We start from the raw sequence: 14,482 nt of genomic DNA on the forward strand, positions 1-14,482 counted from the left end.
ATGTGAGTCTACCACAAAGTCGTCAAAAAGTGAGGGGCCCAGGACACTGTTAGCAAAAGAGAGCTCAGACGTCGGCTCCGCGGCAAGCTCTGGAACTGGAGTGACCCTTCAGAGTTGTTCTCACTGGGCTGAGGTGGCCAAGCCGTCACACTGTCACGCTGATTAATCATTGGATATGAGCTGGCCCAGGAAGGGGTCTGACCTCGGGTCCCTACCGCCGAGGCAACACCATTCCCAGCAGCTGAATCAACCAGTCCCTCACTGAAGGGGACCTGGGAGGTGACCACTGTGCCCACCCTGAGTGCTGTCATTCACACCACCCCTCACAGGGATGAGTGATGCAAACAGAGCCTGTTACGACACCTTATACGCCACAGGTGTCTCGTGTAACACCTTAACCTTCAAGAGAAGAGGTCATGGCAGAATGTCCTGTTGGAGACTGAACTCGTACGTTCACCTCTACCGCATGTAGGGACGTACGAGGACAGCTCTCGGGGTTCCCTTTGGGAGTGTGAATCACCACGGAGGCATGACGCCCCACCAGGCTGGATAGAATCGGCCTTTTGTGTTTGAGGATGAAAAAAATGGGGAGGCGCCAGGCCAACGTGGGCTTCCCCGAAGCCAGAATATAAGAGGGTTTTTGTGATGGAAAGGTCTGGGCCCAGTCATAGATAATCAAGCTCAATGGTCAGAAAAAGAGGGTAAGATCAGCCCTTTGGGGTTGGGTTGTGGCCCAGGAGACTGGGAGGCCCGTGGCCATGAGAAGCAGGCCTCTGACTTGCATTCCCCCTTGACACGGGGGACACTCACACAGGCCGGCCGCCAACAAGCTGGATCCTGCCCATTGCCGTGCATTGGAAACAAGTCCTATAAATTCCCTGGAAGTCACGGGCCCGTTGCTCCCGTCTCCGCGCCTGACACCCCCCGCCCTCACCATTCCATCCCATCCCTCCCTGCCTCCAGTAGAAGGTCTGATTTCCTGCTTTCGGAGGGAACAAAACACTCTTGCCTGCCCCCAAAACACTCTGCTGTTCTGCTCGGTTTTACCCACAGATCTTTTAACAGGAAAGGAGTCTTTTATTCCACAATTCAGAGATGAAGCTTGAACTGCAAATAATCCCAGGGGAAGCAACTCCTTTATCTGAATTCACACGAAGGCATAAAGGACAGTGAAAAGAAGGGTCTAAAGGCGAGGACACTGACGGCGGAGAGGGACAGTGGTAATAAGGCAGAAGGACCACTAAAACAAGAGGCTGTGTATTAAAGACTTCATCGATTTGTGTAGGCCCACCCCTGAGAGATACATACAGGTATAGGCCGCTATGACTCAGTTGGCCTAGATTCGTGGTTCTGAACCCTGGCCACACTTCAGAATCTCTGTGGGTAAAGCCTGAGAAATGGAGATATTTTTTTAACTCCTTATTTGAAAGGACAACTGGGGTTAATGTATTAGTCAGCTATTAGCATGATACTCCTGCATAACAAGCAAACCCCAAATTCCCAGTAGCTTACAAGAGGAGGAACATTGGTTTTCTCACAGATCTGCAGGTCAGCTGCAATTTTGCTGGTTTCAGGCGAGCTCGGTTGGACTCAAGTCCAGATTAAAAATTGGATTCAGGTCTGCTGGAGTCATCTCATCCTGAGACAAATGGCTGTGCGGGATAAGTCCCTCCCCCCCCCCCCCCCCCCCGCCACCGCCGTGGCAATGGTCGGGACGCGAGAGGGTAAGCCAAAGCATGCAAACGCAAATAAGACCTCAGCTCACATTACAGCCACTATCATTCCATTGGCCAAAACAAGTCCCATGGCCAAGTCCAGCAGGAATGGGGTGGGGAAATATAGCTGACTCTAGCAGGAAGTACCACAAAGCTACACGGCCAAGGCTACGGTGTATCATTCCCTAACAGTGAGGGAGTGTAGAGAATTAGAAACAGTAATCTAATCTACCACAGTTGGGAATCATTAGCCTATAGGCCAAGAGATCGTTCTTCTCCCATGTGAGTTTTATTAAGGGATCCTACTGTTTATGGGGTTCAGCTCTGCCACTTATTAGCTGTTATACCGTGGGCAAGTCACATAAACTCCCTTGTCCTCAGTCTGCCCCTGCGAAAAATGGGGTTGGTAACTCCTGACCTGCTTCTCTCAAAAGGCGAGGGGGAGAGCACAAGTCACATGAGCATGTGTGAGAACACACTGCTTTCCGTCTGCCTCGCCTCTGTAAGAAAGGTCACTGTGGCATGTAAAAACAAAACGTGACGATGCCAAGTGTCGGTGGTCATGTGGGGCCACAGGAACTCTCATGCACTGCTGGTGAGAACGCAAAATGGTACAGCCACTTTGGAAGACAGCTTGGCTGTTTCTTACAAAACCGGAGATACACTTGCCCATCATACTCCTCGGTATTTACCCAAAGGAGTTGAAAATCCATGTCTACACAAAAGCCTGCATGCGGTGTCGAGAGCAGCTTTATTCGTAATCGCCCAAACTTGGAAGCCACCAAGATGTGATTCTGCAGGTGAGCGGATAAGTCATCTGTGCTCCATCCAGACAATGGAATCCTATTTAGCACTAAAAAGAAATGAGTTAATGCGTAGAGGCTATATACTGTCTGATTCCACTTATGTGGTATTCTGGAAAAAGCAAATCCATGGAGACCAGAAAAATATCAGTGGTTGCCAGGGGTCAGGGAGAGGGAGGGATGGATTGATAGGCAGAGCGCAGAGGATGATTGAGGCTGTGAAGATACTGTGTATGATACTATAATGATGGATAGATGCCGTAGTACGTTTGTCCAAGCCCACGGAGCGTCCAATGCTAAGAATGGACTCTAGTGTTCTTTGGGTGATAACGAACTTTGAACTTTGGGTGATACTGATCTGTTGGTTCATCGGTTGTAACAATGTACTACTCTGGTGGGGGCGGGTGCTGATTATGGAGGGGCTGCGGGCGTGAGGGGGAAGAAAGTATATGGGAAATCTCTGTATCTTCGTCTTGAGTTTGCTGTGAGCATGAAAGTCTTCGAAGAACTAAAACCTACTGGGGCGCCTGGGTGGCTCAGTCGCTGAAGTGTCAAACTCTTGATTTCGGCTCGGGTCACCATCTCGCGGTTCGTGAGACGGAGGCCCGCGCCGGACTCTGCGCTGTTGGCTCAGAGCCTGTTTGCGATTCTCTCTCTCTCCTCTGCCCCTCCCCTTGCTCGAAGACCCTCAGCCAAGTAGTCTTAACTGCACAGGCCAGCGGAGATGGGTTCACGCAAGGTCACGTCCATCCCCACGGGCAGCCAGCTACCGATAACTCGTCAATGCTAGTCCTAAGGCCCCGCCTCCTCGCTTCAACTTCAGGACGACTCTGCAGGGCCACTCAGGTCCCAAAGCTCCCCACGGGACCAGCTGAGCCTCTGGTGAAACCACATTCCCCCATTCAGCTTCTCTGCCCGCTCCTGCCTCCTGGAGAGCATCCTTCCATACGCTCTCTGACCGAAGATCTCTGGCCCCAGCCTGCTTCCTGAGGAGCCCGACCTGGACAGCACCCAGGGAGGAATCGTCACCAGGTTTTCACAGGACCGGACAGTGGGCGCCTTTACGTACATCAAAGACCTGGGAAGCCTTGAGGGCTGTCTCTTGGCCACAGAACACAGGTCTCTGGACTGTGGGGTGTAGCAGCCTAAGGTCCGGCGGGTACTAGACGTCAGAAAACGCGGCGTCCTCTTCAAGAGGGAGGCTCCAGCCGCAGCTGACAGTAGGGCCCCCAGGACCCCCCTTCCTGCTGTTTGTGCTGCGAGTGTGAGTGCACGTGTGTATTTGTGTGGTTGGAGTGAATAAATGTTTAAATCAGTGTGTCAGTTATAATTAGAGCGACTCTCCCTTCTTCATCGCGGAACGATTCCTTCATGCTTAACGCCTGGAATGTCATTTTCTACTGTGAAATCCTTATTCTTCAAGGCCTAGCGCCAAAGTCGGCTTCGTGATGCACTCCCCCCCCACCATCCCCCAGTCGGCATCCGTCTCTCACTCGGCTGCGGACCCCGGGCACTTGACCCTCCTTAGCGTCTACTCCCCCATCTTGTCCTCCTTGAAGGCAGGGACCATGCCCCATTCATCTTCCCCAGCACCTGCGAAAAGGCTGGAGCACAGCTGCCCCCACCCCACCCCAGCGTGGACGAGGGGCGCCCCAGACCCCCTCGGCCCCCCTCACCCTTCTTGGCATAGGGCCCACCTGCACGGCTAGCCTGAGCACTTTCGGGACACGGCCGCCTTGGACTGGCCGAGAAGCACGCTATTTCGACTGATCAACTTACCAGTGCGCAGTTTCATGTGTGTTTGGGGCAGGTGTTAACCCAGGGGGAAAGCCACGGATTTCCACTTGAAATAAATCCAAGCAGAAAGGCTCCCCTTGCTGAAGGAGCCTTCTCTTCACCCATCCCCCGCCCCGCACCCTTCCCACCCACCCCCATCCTTGGGGAGGGTCTCGATAGGTGGGGGGTGGGGGGGAGATGAGCCGGGGCCAGATTCTTCCTAATCCTCTCTCTCAAAACCACAGCTGAGGCCCCCAAAGCACCTGCCCTTTGGAAGGGCCTTTCAGGCAGCTGGTGTTTGGGGAGCCTTATTTTTCTCCCGTCCTCCCCAATGACTTCCCCCAGAGAATGAAAGAACATGGACTCCTAGCCTAGGCTCGGCAGGCACCAGACTAGGGAGACCCTATGGGAAGACGGGCTCCCGGCCGGACCAATCTTCCTCCTACACAACGCTCTGCCGGAGAGCGGGGCGGGGGGCTCAGGCCCCCATCCTTCTGGGGCCTGCATTCCTCAGGGGAGAAATAATTGGCCTGTCTATAGAGCATCAGGATTCAAATAAAGCTTGAAAACGCACGCAGCCCTGCGAATTCTATAAATGTGGAATTATAAATGATGGCCTGCCACCAACCACATACGCACACGTGTGCGTGGCGCTGAAGGCTGCCTCTGCTCCCCTCTCCGATTGTTGCCCGGATCCACCCGATTCAAATAAGCCCACTCTCATTTGAACTCGAGGCAATCAGGGTGGAAAATACCCCGTTCCGTTGGTGCAGGTCCAAACTGTCACCATTTGGCATCCTGACACGCCGATGTCCCCATCAGCTGTTCAACGTCAGCCAAAGGGGGCCTCCCCCAGCCAACAAATCAGAGATTTCATTAACCAGCAAAACCTCCCGGAAGGATGAGCGACCTCACGTGGGCCTCCCCCCACCCCGTCCCCCTCACCTCCCCCCTCCCTTCTGCTACACAAACAGGCTCGCAGCAACTAGATTGGATTCAGATCTTGTAGATGAAAAAATTCAGATACGACAGCGGCGCCTCGCCAGACCCCGAGTGAGGGCCGAGCCCTGCACGGCAGCTAGGCTGCCTCGGTAATAACCACTCGTAATATCTGACAGAAAGAACCCACGCTGGTCATATCCGATCCTGCCACATGAAAAGAAGCATTACGCCGGCCTCTCGGGGGCCGGGGCTAGGGGAGAGCCTCCCCGCACAAATCAGAAACGTTTTCCACGAAGCTGCTATTCAAGGGCTGGAAAATCAACAGGGGCTGTTTTCCTGACATCCCGGGAGCCTCTGTTATTCTCCCGGCAGCGTAGCTCACAGAACGAAGCAAGGCCAGCTTAACCTGAATTCGCTGGGCGTTTGGCACTCCCGAGCTCGCAGGCCTTGGCCGGATGGGAGCAAACACCCATGCTGGCCGTGGGAGCGAGCTGTGGGTGTCACGGGGGTGGCATTCAAAATATCTAAGGGCCGGGACGGCCTGGGCCTCGGCCACTTGGAATGGGCACTAGCCTCCACCGGCCCGAGGTCGGGAGCCTGGGCTTTGAGCTGTGCCCAGGCGGCCATGGTGGAAAGCGCACGTGGGACGACTGACCTAGAAGCATTTCGATACCGTGATAACTAAGAGGGCCAGGCTTGGTGGCACCATAACGCCTCATCCCATCCTTCGGTGCCCAGGACAGCCCTGAGTCACCGGCCTGATCCAAAAGCTTCCAGATTTGGGGCCGTGCCCTTGTAGACAGAGTTGGACCATGGGGTCTTCCAAGAACCATGCCCACCTGAAGCAGAAACATACAACTTGGGGGCTCCCAGCGTGTTTCTCCAAGGCTGGGTTTTAAATTTGGAATGACTCTAGATGCTTCCAAACTACCTGGGACATAGCCAAGGGATGGTCCTGTCAATGCTCCCCTTGCCCCACCCCCAATTCCTGTTCTGCTCGTCTCCTCATTGCCACAAGCATTGTCCTAGCCAGGAAGAAAGGGCTACATTCTAGATGTATCTAGGTGGAGACAGATATGTCTACAACCCCTCCCCCCACCTGCTCTGAGCTCCAGCTTCCTCCTGGCTCAGCCTCAGACAACTCTAGGGGTCTTGGGGGCCACAGTCACTTGGGCACATTAGGTCCGTACATCCTTGGCATTTTTGTGTAAGGCAGCTTTGCCCTGGGAGACCTTGTGACATCTCAGTAAGGTGAGGTGACCTCCACCCTGCGGTCACCTTGGTTTTAAAGCAACAGATGTTGAGCTTGTCAATACAAGGGCACAGGTAGCGTATCCCGAAATCTCGTGGACTGGGGCAGAAGCCAATGAGGTGAATGCAATTTACCTCACTTTGACCCGACTCAGCTTCCCCACTGGTGAAATCCGGCCGGCGGGGCCTTTCAGTGCCTCAGTTTACTCATCCAGGAAATGGGCCAGATCTACACCCTGGAAATGGGATAACCCGACCTCACAGGCTCATTGTGAGGACCGAGCAGTGTTGCGTGTGATAGCCAGCCCTATATATAAGCTGTAAAAACAGACGCCCCAAACGCGCCCCCGAAAAGCCCCAGCCCCGGCGCAGCCGAAAGGCTCTGTGTGTCACGTCTGCTCGTGTCGGGGGCACAGTGTGCCCGAGTTTCGTCCGCTGGCACTGCCGGAGTGCATTTTTTCCGAGGACAAAACAGCCCCAGCGCTCAGGCAAGGACCCGCCACAAGACAGCACGTCACCTCAGCATTTCTATAAAAAGATTTCTCGGGCTCCGGAGCCTGGCTGACAGGCAGGGCTGGGAGGGTGTGTGCATGTGTGCGAACGTGTGCAATGAGACGGTCTCCTAACAGCTGGCCTCGGCCAACAAGCCACGCTCGCCCTAAAGCCCCCAGCCCTGCTGGCAGCGGGGGATGGATGCAAGGAAGGGAAGAGAGACAGAGAGAGAGAGAGAGAGAGAATGAGAGGGAGGGAGGGAGGGAGGGAGGGCTGTAAGCTGAAGAATGGAGCCGAGCAAAGAGATGTCTGCGGTGCTGATCTGTCGCTCTCTGCCGCCGACACAATGGACCTCTGGGTGGGCTCAGAGAGCCCCCCCCCCCCGCCAGCCCCCCGACCTCCTGCCCGTGACACAGATAAGGACCTAGAGGACTGCTCCGAGCTGCTGCGTGTGCCCTGGGCCAGCCAGCAGCGAGGCCAGCCTGGTGTGAGAGGCAGCAAAGATAAACGATGCCCGCGCGGGCATTGACTGCCCCAACACAAAGGCCGCCTCTCCCCGAGTCCCTCTGAGGCCCAGATGGTCAGGGAAGCCCTTTCCCGCCTCACAAAGAGGATCGCTGCATGTCTTTTCCTTTTAAAATGGAATAAAAAAAAAAAAAAAAAAGCCATTGCTCACAAAGGACCTGGATGAAAAATAAACCCTTAAAAAACCCAGCCTCTCCTCGCTCAGCAGCCCGGCATTTCTTCCGACTGTCAGACTTCGCAGATTGCTTTCTGGAAAGGATCCAATTGGCAAGGCCTGCCGCTGTGCAAATGAAATTTTAAAACCCCGCTCCTTGTTGCGCTCAAAGAGCTTTTCTCTCTCTGCTTGTTCTACACGGCCTCGTAGAATTATTCTCTTGTCTCTCGTTGTATCGGAAACTAATATTCCCCCGCTTTCCCGCCCCACGTGAGGGGTCCTCACCCCAGCTGGGGGTTTGGGTAATCAGAGGCGGCTGGAGCACCACTCTAGGCCCCGATCTTCATTCCTCACCTGGGCTTCATCTCACAGAATCACCTCCTAATTAGGAGAGAGACTCTCTCCCGAAGAGAAGAAACACTCTTGCGGGCTGCCTCCCTCCCCCCCAGCCCCCCTTCCCCCGCCCCCCCCCCCCCGGTAATGAGCTAAGTGTTTGCGGGGTTGAGCGAGCCGGGATAACGCGGACGTTCTCCGCGCACCGGGTTTGACACCCGTCAGGCCCGTGACACCAGCTCGGTTTGGCTGGCGTCCCCCTGGTGAAAAGTCAGCGCAAAAAATAGCCCACAGGACTTGTCTGGCTTTGACAGGCTGCCTCAGCGTGTGATGAACTTGTGTGGAGGAGGCAGCGTGATGTGTCAGGAGAGTCCCGGGTCCCGGAGCCGGGCCGCCTGGGTTGGGGTTCTGAGTCTGCCCCCCGAGGCGGTGCCCTGTCCGGCCTCCCTCTGTGCTCAAACACTTGCCTCGTGGGGACGATCGCATCATCGGTGCCATCCTTCACCCCTCCCTGCAGCCGTGAGACCTGGTGGCCCCTCTCGCTTAAAGGGGCCAAGGAGTATACCCCACCACCTTCTGACTCTGGGTTCGACCCTCTGACCTGAGGCAGAAGGGACAACGTTCCCCCCACCCTGACACTCCTCACCCTCATCCCGAACCTAGGCCCCAAAAGGCACAGCCAGGTTCCTCTCGCCTTCTGGCGTCCCTTGTCGCCTCATGAGAAGAGCCTCTCCCTCTGGTGGCTGCCGCGCCCTCAGCCCTGAGCACACGCGAGTCAGACCTGACTTCATAAATGTCCTTTGGGAAGATGACATCCCCTCCCCCGCCCCAAAACTGGTGGCTGCCGCCTGAATTTGACATTTGGAGGAGAAGGACCCACGGCAGCCGTCCTGAAGGATGTCTGTTACGTTCCAGCCCTGGCCTCTTTGGGGCAAGGGCAGTGACACCTGACCGCTCATTCGTCGTGCACATATTTCCCCGGCACCTACTGCGGGCCAAGAGCTAAGCCAGACGCCACCAGAGAGAAACGTGGGCTGCCGGGCGATGACAATGTTGCCCTCCAATAAGCGGGGGGGGTGGGGGGGTGGGGGGGGTGTCGGTCCACGGTCACCCGATCCATCAGTATATAAGTCCTAATTTCCCGTCAGAAGATGTTCAGAAAGGGGAAAGAGGGAAGCCAGGCGGGCCACCGCCCCCCACCCTGTAGCTGGCGTATTCAATTAAAAATATGCAGATTCTGACCTGTTGATTGAGGACGCACAAAGCCACCCACGGGGGTGGACAGGTAGCTCCTGAAGCATCTGGGCTCCCACTCTGGGGCAGCAAAAAGCCCCGGGTCCTTTTGGTTGAAGGCATTTTCAACACATTGTCACAAAGGAAGTAAAGGCCCAAGACTGATCGCGTACCAGCCCCGGAAACAAGGGTGGGGTGGGAGCACGGTGAGCCTGGGGAGGGGCAGTCCTCCCCGCCGGGCCAGGAGCCGTCAGGAGCTAGAGGGCAGGGTAGCGAGCACCTTCTACGGTGGCTGGGGCGGAGGCCCCTAACTTTTCACGGGCTTCACTCCAAGTGGTTACTTGAAAAGATGCCCTGAGAAAAGCCAAGCAGAATCCCGTGGCGGGAGCCCTAAGCCTCGGTCCTTATCTCCACGTCCAGACTCCGGGCGTGAGGAGGGCTGTCATACCATCAAATGCCGAGGCAGCGACTCATAATAGCTGTTTTCTCATCACGGGCAGGGAGGCAGGCTACTATATTAAAGGAATACATCAAATGTAAATGACGGCACCCTGATCTCAGAAATGGCAAAATGTGAAAAGGAAGTGTGTGTCACTCAGCAGACAAGCCCATTCTCCATTGTGTGGCAACGTCCCGGGCACTGTCCGCCGAGAACACCGCGATGCCGAACCCGAGGGTGGGGTACAAAGCACAGAATATTGGAAAGAGCCCCCAGAATCTTTCTGTGTTCAGTGATTCACAAGGCCTTGCTTAAGTCGCCAGGTGATGGGACATGCCCCAAATGGGCCACCAGTGGGTCCCCAGGGTGTTTTGAAGCCAGGAGCGTTCCCTCGAGCACGGTCTGTGCCAGGCATTCAGGGGTGGGAGGCAGCTGCTTGAACCATCCCTAAGCCAAGGCTTCCAAAGCCATCACCCTGACCGTTCAAAGGACTTGTAGGAAGCGGTGCCCATGGGGCACCTCAGTAGTTCGGTTGATTGAGTGTCTGACCCTTGATTTCGGCGCGGGTCGTGATTCCAGCGTCATGGGATCGAGCCCCGTGCCGGGCTCCGTGCTGAGCGGGGAGCCTGCTTAAGATTCTCATTCTCCCTCTGTCCCTCTCCCCGGCTCACGTTTTCTCTGTCTCTAAAAAAAACCACGTATATATATGTACACACACACCTATATGTATGTATACGTATATATGTATATATACGTGTGTGTGTATATATATGTGTGTGTGTGTATATATATATATATATACACACACACACATATATACATATATACGTAAAGGGCAAATCGTGCCTGACAGCGTTCCCAGCAAGCCAAGCATGTTCGGAGAGGGAGGGACGAGGCCGGGGGAAGATCACATCCAGAGCAGCACCTCCCACCCTGGGAAACTCTGGTGAGTGAAAGCAGATCAGAGGCAATGGCAGAAGGCCAGGCCGGTTCGGAACAGGCATCAGTGTTCAGAAGCGAGGGAGCGTACGTAGCCCAGGGCCGGAACCGGAGCCGGGTCGGTCCGTCCCGGGCAAAGGCGGGCAAAATCTGGGGAGCCTGGATGGTGGGAAGCACGGGGGAGGGGGGGCTCCAGGACTCAGGTGGAAAGGGCCAGTGGCACCTTGGGGCCAGGGCGGGGAGGAGGCAGCAAGGCCACACTGGCCAGGCAATTTAACGTCCCGGTGCAAACTCAGAATTTTCCACAAACCCGGCTAGCTGGTGGGGATATGATTGCAACTCTTTTAACAGGCTGGGCTTCCTGCTGACTCCAGCGCGAGGTCCAAGGCCGAGCCGGAGTTAGAGCCCCCCACTCATCGCGGCCGGGGCAGGGCTAACCCCTACCGCACGCCCGAGCCTCAGTGTCCCAGTAAGCGCATCCCAGAAATGCCCAGAAACAGCAGCTCAGACAGATTCCAGACTCCTCGTCGTCCAGTACCCACAGGTACAGACGGTCTAGTTGGCGGACTCTGCGTACTTTAAGTCTGATTAGCAGGTGACTGCAGCCCCGAGCGCCCCAGCCTGACGACTTCCCCCCACCAACCTAGCCCTCCCCAGCTCCCCACTCCCCGAGCTCCGTGGAGCTCCACGCACGCCAGCAAGTGAACGGTTAACGCCCACGGTGCAGGGGCCGCGGTCCGTCCTGATTGTTCAGGGACCGTGCCCTGCCAGTTGTTCAATGTTTCGAACGTGCCACCTGGATACGCGGAAAACGCCAAGTGCGGCGCCCTGTCCTGTTAATCACGGTCTGGCACCTGCGGCAAGCGAGCGAGGGTCTCCTCCATCCGGGGCCTTCTAAAGGAACCCCGCACACCCACCCGACGAGCCCCCAAACCACCCTGCTCTCGGCCCCCGCTAGACCCTTAGGTCCACGGCCTAGTGTGGGTTTGATTTACTAACTGGAACCGTGGCTTTCCCTTAAGACAGTGATAAGCATCACGCAGCCTGCGTGGCTTTTCGTGCGGCCCCTGATCCAGTTCATAGGCAGGACACTGAACGTATTAAAGCAACAAATACCAACCCCCCTTCTTCTCCTGCGCGCAAGCTGAGCCACCCCAACCAGCCTTTCCTGCGGCGCCTCTCCGTGGGGCTCCACGGCAGACTCTGTTCTACCGTGTGGGAGGGAAAGGACCCTTCAGTTCATGTCATTTGGAAAGTTCCCGAAGGCATCTATTTGATGGTCTGGACCATTTGGGCGTAACAGATGGTGAGGAGAACGTGCCCGGGAAAGGGGGCTCAGCTCATGGCCAGCCCAGCATCTGGGTCTCTTTGGGTGGGTCATGGCTGGGGCCAGTCTACCGGCAGGGGCAGATCGTCTCAGAGTAGTGCCCTGTCCCCCCCTCAAAGACAGCCACCACCGTCATTCTCACCGGCCCAGAGCTGGCTTCCTGAACAGGGACAGGCCGGGGCGGAGGATGCTGGCACGGGGGCTGGCATCCCCGGGAAGCAGGATGGCCCCGCCACAGCTCTGGAGGCCGAGAGCCAGGTGCGGTGTGGCCAAGGTGGGCAAGATCTTCGGCCGTTCGGAGGCCAGATGCCTGGCACAGGGCATTCCCTTCCTGGTGAAGTCAGCTCCTGGGGCAGTTAGCAGAAAGAAGCGGGGAGCGTCACGAATAACATCGGGCAAACCCGGGAATCACCCCCTTGATGTCACTGACTGAGCCGGGGTGCCCTCTCTGGAACAGCTGACACAGTGTCCACTTCTGGGCTCTTAAGCATCTCTCAAGGTTAAGGACGGATGCTCCCGCAGCTGATTCAGAGCTGCAAAGGCCAGGGGTCCCCACTCCTTCAACTCGAGGAAATAAATCAAGTCGCCGTTCAGGTAAATGCCAACACCTCTGTCAAGCGGTCATTCGTGGTGAGAGGGCTTTCTGATGGACTTGAGCTTTCTAAAGCACATCTAGAAGATAGACCTCAGTCGGTGGGGTGAGTAGGTTTTGATTCTTTCAATCGCTCATTTCATCCCGTTGAGCACCAACTATGCACCAGGCAGCGTCGCAGATCCTGGGGACCTGTGCGCAGTTGCAGAGGACGGAATCCACTTTCACTCCTCTGAGCACAAAAGGATTAATTGCAGTCTTCGGCAGGACTGTGGAAGCAAGTTCTAGATGGAGCTTTCGGGAGCAGCAGACTCCCCAGCCCGTACCGCTCTGCCGTGGTGAGGACCCCTCCGTGGGCAGAACGCCACTGCCTCGGCGGTTGGACCACACCGTGTCTGTCACCACCCACCCAACAAAACAGAGGTCCGGCAGGCTGCCTGTTGTCCCATGCGTGTGAGTCAGCGCCCGAGTCTGAGACCTGCTGAGTTCTGTAATTGACGAAACCAAAAAACATCCCCAGAACCCCTAGCTGCGTGTCACACGAGCCGCCGTGGTGAACGAGGCCCACCCGGCTCCTCCTGGGAGCTGACACCCCAGCTGGGGAGACGGACGCGAACATCCCGTGACCTACTTAGCCACCTGAGGAGGACTGGCAGGGGCGCCAAAAAAGGGAAGTGGAGGGCGATGCGGCAGTGACGCAGCCTGGGGGGGTGGGGGAACAAGGAGGGTTTGCCCCCAGGAAATGATGAAAGGTCGAGAAGGAGTCAGTGTGGTGAAGAGGGTGTGGGAGAACCTTCCAGACCGGCAAGCCATTCTCAGCGTGCGTGAGGACGTGGGCGCAGCCCGTGGTGGTTCACAAGCGCGCTTAGCTGATGAGACCAACCTACGTGGGCATCACCGCGAGGCAGGCAAACCCAGGAAGAGTGGGAATAGCTACCACTTACCTCGTGCCTCTTCTGTGCCAGGCACCGCTAGAAATACACTCGGTCGAATGACTCGTTTCATCCTGTCAACACCAGGCTCTCAGTATCCCCGTGTTCAGATGAGGAAACTGAGGCACGGAGCGGCTCCGTAACGGACTTGTCCACAGCCGTACAGCTGCGGAGTGGTAGAGCCACGATTCCAAGCCCCACGGTCCACACTACAGGGTCTGCGATCTCAACCCTGGTGTCACCCTGGCCCTGCAGCAAAGGGCCACGCGGCAGAGGGCCCTGAATGGCATAGGGAGGTGGAGCGGTGCAAATATGCTGAAGGATTTGATTTTTAATGTTTATTCAGGGGGCGCCTGGGTGGCGCAGTCGGTTAAGCGTCCGACTTCAGCCAGGTCACGATCTCGCGGTCCGTGAGTTCCAGCCCCGCGTCGGGCTCTGGGCTGATGGCTCAGAGCCTGGAGCCTGTTTCGGATTCTGTGTCTCCCTCTCTCTCTGCCCCTCCCCCATTCATGCTCTGTCTCTCTCTGTCCCAAAAATAAATAAACGTTGAAAAAAAAATTAAAAAAAAAATTTAAAAAAAAATGTTTATTCAGTTTTGAGAGAGAGAGAGAAAGTGTGTGTGCACGCGCAGGGGAAGGGTGGGGGGCGTGGGGGACAGAGGATCCGCAGAACCGGACGCGGGGCTCGAACCCAAGAACCGTGAGATCGTGACCTGAGCCGAAGTCGGACGCTGAACCGACAGAGCCACCCAGGCGTCCCTTCTAAAGGATTTTGTAACAGATGCTGTCTTCCCTTGCCTCGTGTCCCCAGCCCCTAGCAGTGCTTTCTGGGGTCACCCCCACATAAATTACTTTTCCACTCAAATCCTTGGCAGAGGAGGGGGGACGGAGAATAGGTACGATTCTGATGTCGGGGCAGGAGGAAGGCTGGTATCATCCCAGGTGAGGGGACCAGCTGGTACTCATGTGAGCGAGAGGGTCTCAAGGAGCCTGGTCATCGTTCAGGGGCTCCTGGGCTGTCCTCGGTCCC

Source organism: Lynx canadensis, chromosome X, assembly GCF_007474595.2.
Source record: "Lynx canadensis isolate LIC74 chromosome X, mLynCan4.pri.v2, whole genome shotgun sequence".
NCBI lineage: Eukaryota > Metazoa > Chordata > Mammalia > Carnivora > Felidae > Lynx > Lynx canadensis.